The sequence below is a fragment of the Pyxicephalus adspersus genome, chromosome 9 (genome assembly GCF_032062135.1).
Source record: "Pyxicephalus adspersus chromosome 9, UCB_Pads_2.0, whole genome shotgun sequence".
Lineage (NCBI taxonomy): Eukaryota > Metazoa > Chordata > Amphibia > Anura > Pyxicephalidae > Pyxicephalus > Pyxicephalus adspersus.
In genome coordinates this window covers 30,409,242-30,429,276 of record NC_092866.1, presented here as the reverse complement: position 1 = coordinate 30,429,276, position 20,035 = coordinate 30,409,242, and the positions used below count along the sequence as shown (strand labels likewise).

General features: G+C 38.1%; 1 protein-coding gene and 1 long non-coding RNA gene across 6 annotated transcripts in view; one reads left to right on the top strand and one right to left on the bottom strand.

Annotated features, from left to right (window-relative positions):
• Nucleotides 1–9,180, bottom strand: part of LOC140338738 (uncharacterized) — a 46,858-nt gene extending 37,678 nt beyond the window's left edge. For both annotated transcript variants that reach the window (XR_011922309.1, XR_011922308.1), the window contains exon 1: nucleotides 5,378–9,180. This is a non-coding gene — a long non-coding RNA (uncharacterized lncRNA). The remainder of the gene's footprint in view (nucleotides 1–5,377) is intronic.
• PC (pyruvate carboxylase) overlaps nucleotides 1–20,035 on the top strand; it is a 318,614-nt gene that overhangs the window by 31,335 nt on the left and 267,244 nt on the right. The gene's annotated exons all lie outside the window — the stretch shown is intronic.

Sequence of the window (20,035 nt, the reverse complement as noted above, 5' to 3'; positions counted from 1 at the left end):
GGTTCCTCTTGTTACACTAACTCTACTCCAGATCAGCCAATGTTATCTGAATTAAGCCTCATATATGTGTTGCACATGCAACTATTACCTCTGGTGGTTCTCAATAATCCTGTTTTATGTGGGTGTTGGCATGCTTGGCATAAAATAAGCAGATTCCAATTGAATAGCCACTCCTTTCTTTTTATCCCACTTTGGGGTAATCAGAATTGTCCCTGGGCAATAAGGGAACCATCAGAAAAAAATATGTCCTATGAAGCTGCTTCCACTTTACATCCTTTTTTATGAACGGAACTCTTCTCATTTATTAAATTAGGTTTTTTTTCCTTTCACATTTACTTCTTCCTCACTAAAGAGCAGGAGCCTCTCCCCTGCGCATGGGGGCAATTCTGACCCTGGGCGTACCTGCTCTTCCAAGTTTTATCAGTTTCGCCCAGCCTGCCAGCCAATCAGAAAATAGCCTTTTAACCATCCCTGGCTATTTAGCAAGCTCAGACAGAGCAACCAGCGTTCGTGCAACATGTCGCTACTAGTGCTGAACCCCTAGTTTTGTTAAGCTAGTTCCTGTACACCTGTTGCTTAATTCAGTGTTTCCTCTGTCCAGCTTCTCTGTTAACCCCTTGTTGCCCAGTCTGCTGTTTCCAGCCAATTCCCTTGTGCTGTCCAGTGTTCCTCTCAGTCTGTGGATATTTCAGCTGTGCCTCCTGGTGCTTCCAGTGTCTCCTGCGTCCCCTGTGTCTGCAGTGGCCCCTGTGTAACTGGTGTCTATTTCCTGGATCCCTGGTATTTGACCCCTGGCTTGTGACCTGACCTCGCTTGCTGCCTCCCTTGACCCTGGACTTCCTTGGCAATTCTTCTACTTTATAATTTGGTACTGTGTATATTCCTGCCCACCCTGGTGTGCCCAAGGACCGTAAACTGGCAGTAACCAGCAGCGCCTCATCCTCGCCAATAGAGGCTCTAGAGAAGACCTGGTTGCCACTTAGACCCTGTGCCTGGCCCTTCTCAGGGCTCACACCACCTTTGTGGAAGCCCTAGCTCCCCCTAGTGACCCTTTTTCTCCAACCAACCCTTTTTCTCTTCTTTCACATCAGTCATTATAAAAAAAAACTATCAGCAGGAGAGAGGGCTAACAAATCCCAACATATGTGCAATTGCAGATTTGTACTAACTATATCAAATTAACTTGGATTATGAGACTAGAGGCACTTTGTAAGTGCTTCACCCACTTCCCTGACAGAATACCTGGTGAGACCTTGGCAGATTTTGGCAGATTGGAGAACAATCTCCTCATTAATATATAGGCAGATGCTTTTAAAGATGTTTCATGGGGTTTACATTTCTCCCCTCCGTTCTTATGATATGGGTCTTAGTTCCACCTCAAAGTGTTTAAAATGCAAAACAGTCAAAGCAGATTTGTATCATATGTTCTGGTATTGTCCCAATATCTAGTACTTTTGGAGACTGTTTGTGAAGTATGCTCAGAGACATTTAGTGAACTACCTACCACTATCACCTGTTTGGGCTATTTTTGGAGAGGTCACACTACAGGGGACACAGATTGGTAAAGTGTGTCATAGGTTCCTGCTCATCCTGTCTCTGTAGCGAAGAAAACTATTTTGTAAAAGTGGATACATGCAGAACCCTCTATATAGGGCTTTTCTTAGAGAAATTACAATGTGTTCCAGATGTACTCAATGGATAAGGTGACAAGAGTAAAGAGTTTCTTTGAAACATAGGAATCATACATTGCTTGCCTTCCCAAAGCCTTTAGAAAACGGGTTTGCAGTGATGTTCGACCAAACTTCATGGTACGCATATATCCCTTACTGGATAATGACCCCCTTTTGTATGTTAACCAACTTGACCTTAACCTGTCTCCCACTTTATTGCTTTGTTAAATCATTGTAATTTGATACCCTTTTTATATGTATGCAGAACGTTTGACTTTGTTATATGTATGTTAAAAGAATTTTCTTTTTCATTGTTCTTTCTTGTCTTCTGAAAAATAAAATACTAAAAAAACTGAGGGGAGAAGGCAGTCCCAGTCTCCACCATCTAGCTCAATAACCCTTCTTAACATTCCTTTGAGGGTCTTCTCAAACCATCATTCTGGGGATGGTAGATCAAAGTTCTCAGCTGCTTTATACAAAATTTTACATAGGCCCTTCATCACCTTTGACATGAAGGGTGTTCTCTGGTCAAGCAAGATTCTTCTTGGAATCCCTGTCCTGCTAATACAGTTCCCTAGCAATATTCTTTGCAGAGGTATTACCAAAAACCTCAGGATATCTTGTTGCATAATCTAGGATCAAAATAATGTATTGGTGTCCCCTAGCAAATTTCGCCAGAGACCCTACCAAATCCATTCAAAGGTTACCTCAGTATTAGGCAGAGGCACTAAAGGGTCTCAGTAGTGGGGTGCAGGAAACATGATCTGCACTAATTTATAACATCTGTAAATACCCCATGTCAATAAAACCTCTGAAGTACATGCTGTTTTGTTTTTTTTATGGCCAGGTGATCCCTAAGTGGGTGCTTGTGTGCCAAGTACAACCCTGCCATGTGAGTGAGGCACCACTAGCTGTTCAACTACTTCCCCATTCAATGTGTCTACCTGATAAAAGAGGTCATTATTTTCAGTAAAGTGGGGATAACTTTTCTCACCAACATCCAACTGGGGTACCCTATTTATATACCCTATTTATAGATATTCACCCAAGCCAGCATAGGGTGTAATAATTTGGTTGTGTCTGTTATTGTGCCTCTTGGGGCTCCTCCGGGTCGCTTGCAAACACCATCAAAGGAGAACTGTCCATTTCTAGGGGAGCCATCCTTACAGTCCAGCCTTCAGCGTCCTTACTTACTGACTCTGGCTCCCGAGACTCATCCCTAGGAGTAACCTCAATGGGGGTTTGGCCCCCACAACTTCTAGAACGAGAAAGTCCCTCCCCAAAACAGCACTAGGACGTCTGACATACCCATGACATGAGAGCCAGTCCCTTGGTCAATCTCAATTGTAACTAGTGCTGTTGGGTAGTTCTTGACATATCCATGGATACACTGAACAGCAACAGGTTGTCCCCTTTATTGTTTAGGGTTAAGTATGGTGGCATTACCCAGGGTGACCAGACTCCCAGAGTCCAGAAAGGCCTGGACAGTATTCTCCCCCACCTTAACTGTAGCTATGTGAACATCAGGTATGACGAGATATTCTGGTCAGTCAAAGAAAGAGATCCAATGGGCTGTGTCGCACTCTATTGGAGTAACAGCCCTGTTGCCCCTGGTAACAGTCTCTTGGTTACTGTTGTCTTCAGATGCTGGTCACTTGCTACCTATTTCCCCATTGCCAGGTAGTGTTCAATCTTTTCTACCAATTGACTAAATCAGCATGGCTCTGGCTGGGGCAAAGCTGTCAGATAGCGGTCCATAGCAACGTGCTCTACAATTTGTGGTGCCACAAGTGTTTCAGTCTGTAGCTACTTTCAGACTTGGTGGCAGAGATCATGCATTTTGGACCTCGGGGATTGCTCAGGTTGGTATGCCCAGCGATGAACTCTTTGGGCCCAAACGGCTGCGGTGACACCCAGGTGCAAAGGTTTTTTTAGCTTTAGCTGTTCATAATCCTGGACTCCAGAGCCAAATGGAAATATGCTGTAGAAATAGTGCAATTCTGCCCGCCCACTGCACCCCTGGCCAGTCCTCACTGAGAGCAGTGCACTCAATGGTGTGGAGAAAGGCTTCCACACTGTCATGTGGGGCAATCTTCTGCAAAAACTGGCTTGCTCGGATTAATCCTCTGTTTCCCATGGCAACACCTAGGCTCCTAGCAACTAGCGCTGCTGTCACCTGCCCTGGGCATGCAGGTCCCTTTCTGCAGTTTCTCCCTGGGCACTTCTGTCCCTTTTCAGCTGTGCTCCTATCTTGGCACTATCTCCTGTTAGAACTCCTGCCGTCTAATGGCATCTTGGAGCAACTGTTGCTGTGCTGTGAGGGCCTCCTGATACCTGGCGTTTGTTTCCAGCTGCACAGCCTGGGTCTTCTGCTGGGTTTGCGGTTGCATTAGCCACAACACCAGGTTATCCATCCTCCCAAACAGTTTGCAGGACAATAACTGTACTGACTGTCTTGGTTTAGCTTTGCTGCTACTCGGATATTTTGCTGTCATCAAACTCCACCAAATGTAAGCTTCCTAAGGTGCTCAAGCAGGGGATTCCTGGGGAACGCAGCATACAGGAAAATAGGCAAGGTGAAATGAAAGCTTCAAGTGTTTGCCTGTCCCTTATTAGTAAGTTGCCCAAAAAAAAAAAACGAACGACAAAACAGACATTAGCCGCTTGGCTTCTGATTAGTGTTGGTGTTTGAATTTGGGTTGTCCTTATATTCGACCCAAATATGGCTGTTCGATTTCCGGTAGACTTGACCCGAAAAAAATGAGTTTCGGCGGCAAAAATTTGGATAAAAAAATGTGGTAAAAAAATTAATGTTAAATTTATTGAGTATTTATTTGTGTTTATTTAACTTTTTTATCCTACAATGACATGATATCTCTTACTCTTAATTTTACTTAATTTTATGATGCATTTGTTACATTTTTTGTTTTTTTTTTATCAACTGCGAGAAAAATTTAACAAATGTATCATATTACTGTGCTGAAAACTGTATCACATAGTAAGAGATACTGCGGACATTTTCTCAATGATTGTAGCTCTGTCTGCAATCATTGAGAAGAGTGTGCGATCCCTGGGGCAATACAGGTTAATTAGGAGGTTGTAGTGGATCTGCAAAGTTTATCTGCTGTTCAGTTCCCACGGTCACATGACCTTGGGAACTTTGGGGTCACAGCTGTGACTGCAGGCGATCCCCGGGCATTAGAGGTTGATATATTATGGGACAAGTTTGGATTGAGAAATTCTATCCAAAACACATACTACTAGCAACAGCAATCAGGATTGTTGTTGCAGACCTGTAGTATGTGTTCCTGGATAGAGTTTTTCTATCCAAGAACACAGGACTCCCTTTGTTGTTATCAACAGTTCTTTGATCTCAACTATCCCCTGAGGAAGCCTAAGGGCAAAACGCAAGATTTTAAACAGCACAAGCTAAGCAACCTTTCTGTACTTTATTTTTGAATTTATTCTTATTTTTTGATTCTATTTGGTTTAGTAGTTGTATGTTACCAATAGATCTACACCAATCAATCATTAAAATGCTTTTATTATTCACTATATAAATTATTATTATTCACTATATATTTGCCTATAAAAAGCCTGCCTGTCCTCTATCCTTTCATCAAAATTTAAACTATTTAAATCAGGCTTGGCATGCTTGAATTGTAAATATTCATTACAACAGATTGAAAACTCTTCCTGAAACTCACCTTATTTTTACAAAATGCATTAACTGGATGGCCCTCCGTTGGGTCAGTTTGTATGGGAGGTTCGAGGTCGTCAATTCTGAAAGACTTGTCCGTCTGTTTTGGATAAAATGTTGAGCCCGCTTAAGTTACGGTAGGTTAAATTGCACAGTCTTGGGTCTTCCAAACCTGGTGAGAAGGACTGGTGGATAATCACTGGTATTAAGGGTGATGGATGTGGTTACAGTGTTGGGGAGGAGACATACTTCATACAAAGACATATCGTGGGGCCTATTGTAAGATGTTGCATTTCATTTTTTGGGGTCAAGCTTGAGACCCACGGGAGCAAGTGTAGTAATAAGTTACTGAATGTCTGTTACAGGCCCACCCATTGTTTACATCTTAAGTGTCGGCACCTATCTATCACCATCGTTAGATGGGGGGCAGCATAATAAGAGAAATGTGGCATACCCAAACCCCCTTGGGACTTGGGTAGGAAAAGCAGTTTACGATTTAGCCTTGGGCTCTGACCCCCCCATACAAAGGCAAAGAGCATGAAGAGCAAAAAGAAATGAATGTTTTGGAAGAATGATTTTGGGATAGATCTTTGTAGAGCCTGGGGAACAGATACAGTTTCGATAGAACATTCATTTTTATGAGGTTTATGCGTCCAAACCATGGGAATAGACCCTTGGCCCACCTCTGAATGTCTGCCCTACTATGGGAGAGAAGGGGAAGAAAGTTTAATTCGTGGAGCTCATTTCTCTGCAGTCCCCAGCTGCCTACTGCATACAAGGCTCTGTAAAAACTAAGCCTCTTTAAATAGTACACCTTTGCTCAGGCAGGAAAAACCTAAATATGAACTAAGTGGTTAGGGACCCCTCCCATCTCTTTGCTGACTAGGACCCTAAACTGGTTTTCCAACACTACTATGGAAAACTAATCAACTATTTCTGGAGCCTTTACCTCATGAAATGCCTAAACCTGGGTGCAATGTAAAAACTATCGTACACCTGTCCATTTAAGCGCTGTGACACCCTGCTGAACTAAAGGTGACTAGTTAAAATTGGTTGAATTTACATTTTTTTGCTGGTCCTTATTTTCCATTTTTTGTGTGTTTTCATTTCAGGCTGCAATTTAAAAAGAGTGATTTTTTTTTTTTCTATACTCACAGTAATTAGTTCACCTTTACAGTATAGTTTGCATAGTTTTGTTTGTGCAATATTCAACATTACTTTTTTACATACATAATTACTAAAAAAAATCTGTTTTTACTATCTTTTAGCTACAAAGAAAAACAATATGAAAGGGTATTCTTGGGTAAAAAATCTGAACTGTGGGATTAAGGCTCTGTATCCCAGAGCTGTATGTTTGTGTTTACACTATCCACATGCAAAATATAATTTAATTTGATTTAAACAGCAGGTATACTTGAGTTATACATGACAGTGCCATCTTTTTATTTGTATGTCTGTTAGCTTCTGTTGCAGTACTGGTGAAGAAAAATTTCAGACCAAGCGTTCCCTCAATTTTCTGTATGAGTATGTAAAATGCTTACACATTATTTTAGCTAGGCTTCAAAGTCAAAACACCCTTATTCAAGAAAGTACCGTGATACCAATTTTGTTTGCTGAAAACTTTGTTAGCTGAAATGTGATTTTCCCATAGGTACATTATTTTATAAATGCAATTAGGACAGATGTTTGTCTCAATTTATCATTAAGCAGCATTGTGTCAGTGACTGTATAAAATCCTCACTGTGAGTTAATCACAAACAAAGCAAGAAAAATTTTTATGGAGCCTAGACATTCAATAACTTTTGGAGCAAGCTGTGCTTTGATATGCAAAAAGAAACAACTGCAGCGTTTGTCTTGCAGAAGAGCTCAGTCAAGCAGCAGGGAAGCCCTCTTGGTATGTAAAGAATAAATATAAGAAATAAATCACACCTATTTCTCAAATTCACAGCCACACAGAGCGTGTACAGTACTGACACTGGTATGAGAAGAGTTTAACTCTGTGCCACTCTGGAAACCCCTCTCTATATAAGTCAAAGAGATACCTCACTCACTTTTCTAACATACTTTCATGCATTATGTTATCAGGTGTCTTCCTCCATATTTTTTTTTTTTTTTTTTTTTACATTCTTTAGCTGATACCATATTTGTTAGCCAAGTCTCATAAACAGTGGGAAAAATTGTTAGCTGAAAATTTTGTTACCAGGGCCACTCGTTAGCCGAGGTATTACTGTACCATGTTTTTATAAAGTTGCATTGGTAATGCCTATATACACCTACATCTTCTGTTAGGCTCAGCATATACTATGGAATTTTTTTCTTCTCTTTTGGGTATTTGCAATATTATAATGGTAATTATGACCAATTTGATGTTTGATCATTTCAACATTTTTCTTTGCAATCAAATGTCTTTTTAAGTTTGATAATATATAACTATAAGGGCAGCATGGTGGCTCAAATGTAGCACTGTTGCCTTTGCAGTGCTAGGTCCCAGGTTCAAATCTCAGCCAGGACACTATCTGCATGGAGTTTGCAGGTTCTCCCCATGTCTGCGTGGGTTTCCTCCGGGTACTCCGGTTTCCTCTCACATCCCAAAAACATGCAGTTAATTGGCTTCCCCTCAAAATTGTCCTTAGACTACATTAATGACATATGACTATGGTAGGGACATTAGATTGTGAGCTCCTTTGAGAGACAGATAGTGACATGACTATGGACTTTGTATAGCGCTGCATAATAGGAAATATTGGCGCTATATAAATACTGTGTAATAATATTAATAACTATAGCATAGTGTATGGCTAGTTTTCAATAAAGCAAGGAAGGGTGGCAGCATATTCTGTAACCTGATTGAGGTTTAACAGCAATAAACCACTACTGTATTTCAGTAATATGAGCCTTACTTTTAGGTTGTTTTTTAGTTTACCAAAGATTTCCCTAACATAAAGAGGGAATTTGAGTAAATAAATCCTAGAAGAACAATAAATTATAGAACCTACAATTAGGTTAGGAATCTGCAATGACTGAACTTATCTACAAATAGAATCCCTTATTCTTTCCTTTGCTTTTTTTAATAAGTTATTTACCTAAACATCTGTCCAAAACCAGCTGCCCTTTTGCACGCCTCAAATTTTTGTAACTGGAAATTTTTTGCTCTGATCACAATCCTTATTTAGTGTGTAAATGTTGCTTAAGAGGTCCCTGAGACTTAATTGGCTGCAGGCTTGTTATGAGGCACAGCAGGAAAGACCTACAAGACACAGAAGATGCAACCTAAAAACAAATCCATAATAGTATGTCCTATATTTCCATCCTTGCAAGGTCACTTTAGGCCATTTTTAAAAGTTTAACTCACAGGTTTTTGTTTTGTTTTTTTTTTTTGCAGTTATACTGATTATTAGGAACTAGCTTCAATATTAAATAACAGAAACCCCAAAAGCTGTTATTGTTTTGACAGTGGTACCTAATGTCATACTGTATTTTTAAAATCCCACTCTGCGAGTAATTGCACACTGTATGAAAGAATTAAAATGTCCTATTTCCATTTGTAGATGCCAAAAAGGCTCCTTGAAAATGTGTAAAATTGACCATGGTATTGATCTAGCTCTAATGCAATGAAAAGTACTGTTTTTTTTGTATATTTTACAGAATATTGATATACAGGTTGTTTTCTAATTTATTACCAAATAAAATTGAGATCAAACAGTTTGGTAGGCAGGATTAAAAAATTACCCACCTGACTATATAGCAAGCTTGAACAGTTTACTAGTAAGTGTACCTAAATTACACATTTTCTTTTCTTTTGTATTGTCAAAAAAGGTATCACAAAAATGCAGTCAGCTTAAAGTGCCTATCAGCTCTAATGCTGATCTTATTGATCTGAATTTCTACCTATGCCATTTAAACAAAAAGAATTTCATTCTAATGTTGTGTTATGTTATTACTTATCAAGGTTTTGAGCAGTCTCGTGAGTAGCTTGTGAAGATTATCTTAGTTAAATAAAGGTATCAGTTTGTAGCAACCTTATCTATGTCATTAACACTTCCCTTAATATGTGACTATTTATGTCGTAATGTCACCAACAGGCACAGTTCAGTTAAGCAATTGACACATGAAAAGCTTTAATAAACAGGAATAGTTATCTGAAATCTTATGTTGTTTTTATAATTTTTACATTTGTGGAACATGTTTCATTGTATGAAGGTAAATACTACAAAGAATAATCACGTTTATAGAGCTTGTATAAATGCATCTAGAATAACATTTTATTTAACAGTATCTAAATTTTGTTTTCTATAGTTTAATCTGGTGACATGCTGTCCAGACAGTATGAGGTGGCAAATTAAAAAAACAAAACAAAAAACTACTACAGTATAGTGCATAGCACCTCTGACTCTTATGTGAATTTACAATGTAAGCTTTGGGGTCTGTTACACGTGTTGGAAAAGTGCCCACTGGCAGAACCACATATTAATCTTTTTAAACCATTTAGTTGAATATTTAAAAGAACATTTTGTTATGACTGTCTGTCTTAAATGTGTAAAACAGTCATGCAATAATATATTACAATAAGCAATGGAAATAACTATATGGTTTCTGTATAACGTTTGTAAGCCTGTGTGCACAATCCTTTCTGTGTACTTTTAGTACTTATTCTCTAGTTTGAACAACATGCACATGTACTACATGTTTACGTCCAATTTAATGTATGTGATCCAATACTCTTAGTGTGCACTGCATGCAAAAAGTTAATAAGGAGGGTGTTCCTATAACTTCATGTATACCTTCCTTTACACTTTGGTGCACTGCTTACATATAGTTAATGAAGTTGAATACTTATCTTAAATTTCTGTTTGTTTTGTCCTCAAATTCAGATCCTGCAAATATTGTAGGTAACAGCCGGTTAGATTTTCTTAACTGTGGAGTTTACACCGACCTTGAAAGTGGCTTGTAGAGGTTGTATGCTGGCTTTCCAATGAGATATTTTCTACTAGACCCACCTCTGCATTCTTGGTTTGTCATTATTCAGTGCAGACGTTAGGAAATCAGATACTTTTAACTCTCGTAGCTTTTTTTGTTAATTTTCTTGGTTTTTTTTAATACCTGCTAAAATTTTTATTAATGTAGTTCTTTGTCTCACATAGTTATATGAATTTGGAAATTAATCCATTTTTTATTACATTCTTTACTTTACATAATAATGCAACAAAGAGGGACAAGCACAGAGTCTTCCATAGACACCATGATGATAACAACTCATTGTAACTCTACAGTAGTGTTGTGACAACATCAAAATGTAAAGAGAAAGTGGCATGATACATCAGCAGTATATATCCCGTTTTGGGATAGAGACCAGGGAGGACCACAACGATCAAGATCCACTGACCCTGATTTCTTTATCTAAATCGGATAACAAGACAAAGTAATTTTACATCCTAGTATGAAAAACACAGTACACAAGGACTATAGAGAGAGGTAAATTTGAAGCGAAAAAGAAATGGGCGAAGAAAGGAGAAGGTGGTAGGGCATTAGCAGATATGGCTTCACAAAAATTAGTGTTTTATGTGTGATATAAGTAACAAGAGAAAGGACTTTGCCACTCAACTCAATTAGATACTTGCCAATCTCAAGCCATTAATCTCCAGACATTGTTTCCAGTAATACTAAATCTCATAGAATTTGACCTCAGTTCCCTGAATGCTAGAAATGAGATAATTCATATTTATTATTTCCTTAATTCTGCCAACCTTCCCTCCTCAGCCAAACTGCTCTCCATTACCTCCTCATTTGGACTCACACAGGTAATATGTTGGGGCTATATAAATCCTGTTTAATAATAATTTAATAACCACAGCTGAATAGGATGGGGACTCTGTCACCCCCAAAATGGGGAGATGCATGATTTGGAAGCCCTAACAAGGTGTTTGATCATACATTTTTGGTAAGATTTAGGGGAAAATGTATTGTAATGAAGAAAAAAAAAGGCTGGGTAAATATGTATTTGCTGACCTGAGAATTGTTAGATAATCTCCCTAACCATACCCCAGAACTGATTTAATTTGGAGCATTAACAGAATATATGTAACATTGTGCCTACTTCCCTATGGCACCACCTAAAGCTATCACATACCTCTGGGGATAAAAAAAATGTAGCTATTCTAGTGTTCTATACTACCTTGCTATTATTTTGTTACCCAATTCTTGAAATCTGTTCCTAATAGCACAAATGGGTTCAAAACAAAGTAATTTCTCATAAAGCTGAGCTGAAATAAACCCAGAGTCACACGTTCTATGCATGCAGAAATGGTGGTGTGTGACCATGGTGGCTGGTATTAGGCATCTAGTAAAGAAAAGAGAGAATATGTATAGTCTTTTCTCCACCAAAGAAATTAAAATATGTGATGGCGCCATGAAAGCAGTGTTCAGTAAGGAGTGATTGTGGATGTAATGGAGTGGAACAAAAGATGCCCAATCATTTAGAGGTATTTGTTACCCCATACAAAATATAAAAATATGGGAGTGAATAATTTTGAGAGTGTGGAGTATGTATGGGAAAGGTTTTGTAAGATATATAGGACTCTAGTATGTTCATTTTGATTATCTATATGGGCAAACCAAGAAAAAGTGCCCCTTCTATTGTTGCAGGTCTGACTTTATCTGTGAAAAAAAAGGTAGAAGGTTCAGTTGGCACATTTGGACAAATTACAAGGTAGGGCCATTCCTAAGTATTTAATGGTTCTCTCTGACAATCTAAATAGATAGGTCTGACTCAATTGTTTCTGAAGATTGGGTGGTAAGGATATGTTTAATGTTTGCCTCTAATTTACCAATACCAAAACAAATCATTTAATACCTTTACTGACAATGCATATTCCCTGAGGGTCTGTACAATATAAGTCCATAAAATGGGCAAAGATCATGTACATTGATAAAACTACAAGCCACGCTCCTCTCACACACTTATGAATCCCCTACAGCCAAGTGACTAAGGTCGAGCTGGTCGAGTGGGGGAAAAACCACTAGTCTGTACCAGCTTGTCCGGATAAAGACTGTCAACATCTGTTGTTTGCTCTCAACATCTAGTTCCTTGGTTACTAGGCCTCTTTTCGCTGCTAATGGTCTGGATTGACTTGTGCAGCTGCCAACCCTATACAGTAAACCATGTGATACCTTACTGGTGGGCAGGATTAAGTACACACAGTTATAGACCATATGTAAAGGAAAATATGGTTTAACCAAACAAGAAGTGCAGTAGAACAAATGTGAAGCCTGGAAGGCTGTCATGGTGTAGCCTGGTGCTAGATCTGAAAAAAAAGGTATGTTTGCTATAGAGCAAAGTAGTGGAGCAGATGTTGCAGATCAACAAAATATGACAAAATAATCATGTCATTCACAACATCAAAAGCCAAACATGATCATGGACTTTAAAATCCCAATCTAGGCCAGAGCCGCAGACCACCGGTTGGCGACCCTACATTAGAACATTTCTTTTGTTACTGAGAGGAGTGATAGAGACTAGATTGTACTACAGAGCAGATTTGAATCGTGGCTTGACAGGACAAGGGATAAGGACTATGGTCTAGTTGGAGGTTATCCACAGTTACAATTGTTTTAGGATTTAATTCAGGATAATACATCGGATCTATAAGATGGCTTTCAAACATACTGTAGAAAAATTGTAGTGGTTCTTTTTAACCAACTGACTAAATGTCATGGAACTTCTACAAAATCTTGGATTATATGCAGGTAGAAACAAAGCAAGCAGTTGTTCAGGAGGTGAGCCCTCAAATCACCGATCAAGACAGAAATAAGAGGTGCTGCACACCCCCCTTTTGGGGGTATGTGTTGAAGGAAAAATCAGATTTGTACTTTATATAAAATAGTGGCCTACCCTTTTATGTAAAGTAAATACTTTGAGTTTAGGTCCATTTTAAAATCCACATTCGCCAACCTAAATTGGAATCTTCAGCTGATTAATGGATGGAGCAACAAATCACTGCTTCTCTTACTTATAAGTTGTTACTTTCTCAATTTCTCAATTATGCTATTCTAGTTTAAAGGAAGTGGATGAGAGAAGAGTGTGTTACGTATGTACTGGATGCACGGGTGCATCTCAATAAATTAGAATGTCATCAAAAAGTTAATTTATTTCAGTAATTCAAATGAAAAATATAATTTATTTTTATATATCTCTTTTTATTTTGCTGATTATGCCCTACAGGAAACCCCAAAATTCAGTGTTTCAGAAAATTAGACTATTGTAAATGAGTTCAATATAGTAGACTAATGGTGTCTGCAAAGGTGTTCTGAGCCTTTTATGATCTGGTTCAGTAGGCCACACTATCATGGGAAGACTGCTGACTTGACAGTTGTTCAGAAGACAATCATCGAAATCCCCCACAAGAAAGGTAAGCCATTAAGGTCATTGCTAAAGAAGCTGGCTGATCACAAGGTGATGTATCCAAGCATTTTATTGGAAAGTTGCGTGGAGGGAATATAATGTGGCAGAAAAAGGTGCACAAGCAACAGGAATAACCACAGCCCCGAGAGCATTGTGAAGCACAGCCTATTCAAGAATTTGGGGGAGATTCACAAGGAGCAGACTGTGGCTGGAGTCGGTGCTCAAGAGCCACCATACACAGATGTATTCGGGACAGCTTGTCACATTCCTTGTGTCAAGCCACTCCTGAACTAGAGACGTCAAAAGTGTTTTACGTGGGCAAAAGGAAAAAACCGACTGGAATATTGCCCAGTGGTCCAAAGTCCTCTTCAGATGATCACTTCTATGCCATGCTGCATTAATGTAGCAATTCATGCAAAAGGACCCACCATATAATAAGTAGGTACATGGACATACTTTTCAGTAGGCTACCATTTCTGTATTAAAAATATTTTTTTTTATTAGACTTCTGTAACCAAATGTTTTGAAATACTGAACTTTTATAACCTGTAGGACATAATCAGCAAAGTGAAAAGAAATAAACGCTTTAACTATATCACTGTGTGTGTAATAAATATATATAAAATATGAGGTTCACTTTTTGAAATAAATGACTGAAATAAATAACTTTTGGATGATATTCTAATTTATTGAAATGCCCCTGTGTGTCCAGTGTTGTACTATTAAACCTAAAAAAGGGCTTCTTGAGATAAACACCTTAAAAAACAGTAATCAAATTCAAAACTTAGTGTACATTACTGATTGCAGTTGTTTTTCTTGTACTTCTAGCAAAACTGGCAGACCCATTACACTAGGTTTAAACAAAATGTAATTACAGTAACCAAACTTGTTTACTTCAAAGGATTAAAAACACACAAGTTGTTCTGTAGAGTCACCAAATGTAGGGCGTTATGTAAAGAATGTCTAACTTTTACCGTACATCTGAGAAAAACAGATATCTAGGTTTGTCAAAGTTTGAGTGAGCCTTTTCTTGCAACAAAATATTAGTTTGTGGCTATTATCTTGTTCTAAACTGTAACTTGGTCACTGTTGCAAAACATTTACTAGGATGTTCTTATGTACCTAAGTTCAAAAAGATTAAATATTATTTAAGTACAGGTTGGCAATCGAAAATCCGGCTATCGATAATCCGGATTCTTCAGTTTACCGGCATGAATTTCAGATCATATGTTCAATACAGGGACTGCAGTATACTGTTTGGCCACTAATTTTTTGCTGGCGTTGTTCTGCAGAAACAGCTGTTAGGTCTTGCTTGCTAAACTAAATAAACATTAAGAGGTCCTTGCTGCCTGCTCCCGGGAACTGTGCCAGATATCCGCGGCGCTGCGGGAGGACAGCTGGCCTGTGTGTGGAGGTAAGTATAACTTTTAAAAATTCGGAATATTCAAGAATTTGGCTCTCCTCAGGTCCAGAGGCTGCCAGATTTTTGGATGTCAACCTGTATTAGTTTTACTAAACAAAATTACTCTACCCTTGTTGTAAATTGCCTTGACAAAGAACAAACTAACATGAGAAAAACTGCAGAGAAACATATGCCTAGTTAACGTACAGCACTGGGTAACATGTTGGTGCTAAATAAATCCTGTTCATTAATAATAATAATAATAATAATAATAATAGTAATACAATGAGTATATAATTAAAATTCCACAGGATAAGTAATATTTACATTTTAACAAAATTATCTACAAAAAGGGATAATTAAAGTTGTCCAATACAATGAAAGGTTTTCCAGAGAAGAAAGCATTTATGTCTATAAAAAAGGGACTTTGAAGGCAACCCTAATTTAGAAATAAAATAATATAATATATGATTCATAAAGTTAACTGGCTAATGTCGAAATATCTACAGTTGATTGAGCAAGCCAAACATCCAATGTTTGCTGTATGGTATTAAAGTTGTCAGTGGTATCTGCAATTCTGGTCATTCTATGGACATCTGTAGTGCTGAAAAAAGTTGGTCACATAAAGATGGATTGCCATGAGGAGACATGGCCTTTGTAAAACTCGCCACCTAAAGGTAAACCTGGGCAATCCATAATCTTCCAGAGAGATCAAACATGGAACAAAATAGCAGTTGTCTATACCAGGATAATTACCAATAATAATAAAAAAACATTGTAGTATACATTGCCAATAAAAACAGACATATTATTTGTAAATATTACAATTTGTAGTCAATAGTATAAAGCTGGTAAGTAAAACAGGCTAGGTACATAAACCTTAATCAAAATAAAAGTATAACAAGAAAACAGAGAAAGAGGCCCAACCTATAATATGAGTCATAAAGCAGTCAACCCCGTAATGAGTCAAAATACAAAAGAAGTAGGAAAGAAACAGGGTTTCCTGGCAAAAGATTAACGTGTATTTTTCATATAATTACAAAATAGGTGACATAAATTTTATTAAATCAGTGTATCAGTAAACATAGTACAATCACAAATAAATAAAACTATAAAGGCATCCCTCAATTCTATATTCCTAGGGATATGCCTTGCTTACTAAATGGGAAGTCGTCTGACTAAATGTTGCAGAGATGTACAAAGCTTAAAAAGATCTCAAGCCTGACGCGTTTCGCCAGAAAACTTCATCAGGAGATGTGCAAGGAGAGTCAGAGCCTCTGTACAATAGTGTAAACAGAAATGATCATAAATATCATATGTACTTGTATATAGAAATAACATAATAGAGGTCATATCAGAAATATGCAATAATTCATAGTCAATAAACATTAAGGTGTTCCTGCACGATGTGTGAATTTATGTATATCATTAACTTATATTGTGCAATATGTATATATAAATCTGATCTCAAAAAATGTAAGCTATTGCATCCATGGGGTTAAAACAGCAGCTGCTGCTGCTATGCCCTAACGATTTTCTTGCTGTACATGCAGTTTGCATATCCTCTTTCCTGTTCCATAGTTGCAGTTGTCCAAGGTAAGCCTTATCTTCTCTATAGCCTCTGACCAATATCTTTAGAAATAATAGGTTTGTAACTTACCTCTGACTTAATTTATAAACAAATAGGACACCAGCAGGTTTGCATTATTTTATACCATGTATACCATATCTAGATCTTGGGAGCCGAAAAGCCTTATCTTCTCTGGAATCGTTGATCAATTTCCTTGGAAATAATATTTTTGCAACTTACCTCTGACTTAATTTTAAATAAATAAGGCATCAGCAGTTTTGCATCATTTAATACCATATGTAGTTTGTTGAAAGTAGATAACTATCTCCCTCCAGTATTGTTTCTTTATCAACATGGCTGCTATTGAACAAACCCTTTTTTGTTTTGAAAGAACTATACTTTATCAAAGAGTTCCTATCTACCTACCACTAGTTATAACAACACCCATAGGTACCATACTTGCAAGTGAATGTTACTGGAACCACCTTGATACTTGGCTTGGCATCCAGGTTCTGCAGCAGCAGTGTATAAACCCTCCCCCCTTCAACAGCAGAAAACATCATGTATGTATATCTGTGTCTTCTTCATAATCCAGTAAGTTAAATCTCTTTCTCTTCTTCTTCATAGTAATAAATACATGTACTACAGAGACCAAAATAGTTTATTACTGTATACATTGAATATTGTGTATGGTGAGGAAAACTTTTTTGTTAATTAGCTAATAGCAAATTAGCAATAGATTTGTTTTATAACAAATCAGATACCACATCACTACATTTCGAGATCAGATTTATAAATACATACTGCACAAAGTTTATTGACTATGAATTATTGCATATCTCTGATATGACCTGCCACTATTATGTTATTTCCATATACAAGTTTATATGATTTATATATATAATTTATGATCATTTCCGTTTATACTTTATTGTACAGACACTCTGACTCTCCTTGCAGATCCCCTGATAAAGCCTTCCAGCGAAACGTGTCGGGCTTGAAATCTTTTTGAGCTTTGTACATCTCTGTTGCAACATTAAGTCAGACGACTTTCTATTTAGTAAGCTAGGCATATCCCTAGGAATATAGAATTGAAGGATGCCTTTATAGTTCTATTTATGTGTGATTGTACAATGTTTGCTCTTCTTACACTGATTTAATGAAGTTTATGTCACCTGTTTTGTAATTATTTGAAAAATACATGTTGAAAAATTCCTGAGCGCTCCCTGAGAGTGGACGTGTACTATAGGCTTGCCAATCAGCTGTGGCTGCTCCCTGCCCACCTTGTACTGTGAGATAATTGCAGCATCATGAGTGCTGTGTCAGTGTCCATGCAGCTGTCAATATCCCCATGTATAAACCTTTATATCTCCTACACTGATTACACTGAAGAATGCATTTTTTGTTGAGTTAGATCTTACTCTTGTTTTTTTACTAATTTTTGGGTGGTGAATCCAGAAATGACCCCAGTTTTTTGCTATCATGTCCAATTTTTACGATACAGTGTACCCTCCATTTTTATCAAAAAACATACAAATTTTACATACACTGCAAAAATAATGAAAATATATTTGAATATACTGTTTATTTAAATTTTGTTTGCTCATAGAAAGGATTTATTGTTACTGACATTTTTTTACAGTAAAACATTTGAAAATTAATTAGGTAAGCGGTTAAGATAAAAACTTACACTTATAGTTTTTCCAGGAGTGTTCCGTGTTAGGACAATCCCGCCGGATGCTCCAACAATAGTCAGCCATCAAGTGTAAATCCCATCTACCCTAATACCGTCCTTCTAAGACCTTCAAATCTTGATGGAATTGTTTACCTTGCTTATCACTGACTGCACCAAGGTTTTCCTGGGAAGTTACAAAGATGGCTATGCAGAAAATGCACCTTGATGCTCATATTGCAACCAAGCATTTTGTAGCTCTCCCAAGAGTTTGTGGACAATTTCTGTGTAATTATTTGCTCATGTGTTTCCAAGAAAGTCCTTGACAATGGCTTTGAATGATAACCAAGCATTCTTTTTGGACTTCTGACATTTTCCTGATGAAATGTTCATCTTTGGTGGGCTGCCGAATCTGTGGACCATCAAACACACCGGCCTTTATTTTTTCAAATGACAGACTAGGAAAGGCCAAAATGAGGTACTTGAAACAGTCTCCTTCAGTTGGCAAAGCTTTAACGAACTGCTTCATCAGACCCAGTGTCATGTGCAGAGGTGGGAATATAATCTTTCTATCAACAAGTGGCTCATGTAGAATGTTTGGATCACCTGGTTTTAGGTCAGATCTTGTAGACCAATTTGTTTCCACCCAATGCCTCTCACGAGCTCTGCTGTCCCACATGCACAGATACCAGAAGAAAGCATTCCATTTTAAGGTCGACACAGATGACCCAATTGTGTTGGTGATATGCAACAACTCAATGACTCTCTTTATGTCTGCATATTCTTTACAAAGAGAAACTGAATGGCTAATTGGAACTGACCCAAGTATATTTCCATTGTGAAGGAGGACACATTTTAAGCTCTGCTTTGAGCTATCGATGAATATTCGCCATTCAATTGAGTTATAGATTGGAATTCCCAATTTCTCCAATAAACCAGGTATGTTTTGGCAATACACAAAGCCACTGTCAGTACTAAAGTACTGCAGAAATGCAATCTTTGGGGTACAAAGGGGACCCTGAGAGCTATTACTAAACTTAATTTAAGCCCCCTAAACATAAGTTGCCAGATATTTTCAAACTAAATGGGGCTATTTCAAGACCAGGGTCCCTAAATTGAGTTTGCATATTGGGGACCCCCTGGAGGCCACTCTCATGGCAATGAACAACAAGGTACAGCCAGCTCTCTGTGCGCTGTGGTGCCCATTGGAAATTCACAACCCTTCAAAGGCTGCATTCAGGTTGGCGGTGAGGTGGCGGTGCGGTTACCCCTTCCTCATGCCATGGAACCCTGGCTACAGGAAGACGCTGAGTACCACTCGCTGCCGCCTGGATTCAAATCTGCAGATGCTGCAGTGTGAGGGACTAAGCGGCTGGTGGGTGCCTGTTACACATAGCTGGCCACCTAGCCATCATATCATGCTACCCTGTCACACATGAACCTTAATATCTCTGTAAAAAAAGGGAAATGTAACTGCAAGTGTAAGTGTGGCTATCTCCCCCTAAATTTCATCACCATGGTGCCATCACTAGGTGCAAAAACTATATGTCATACCGTGCTACCCTGTCACACATAGCTAGCCACTTGGCTTGAACCCCAATTTCTCTTTAACAAGGAAATGTA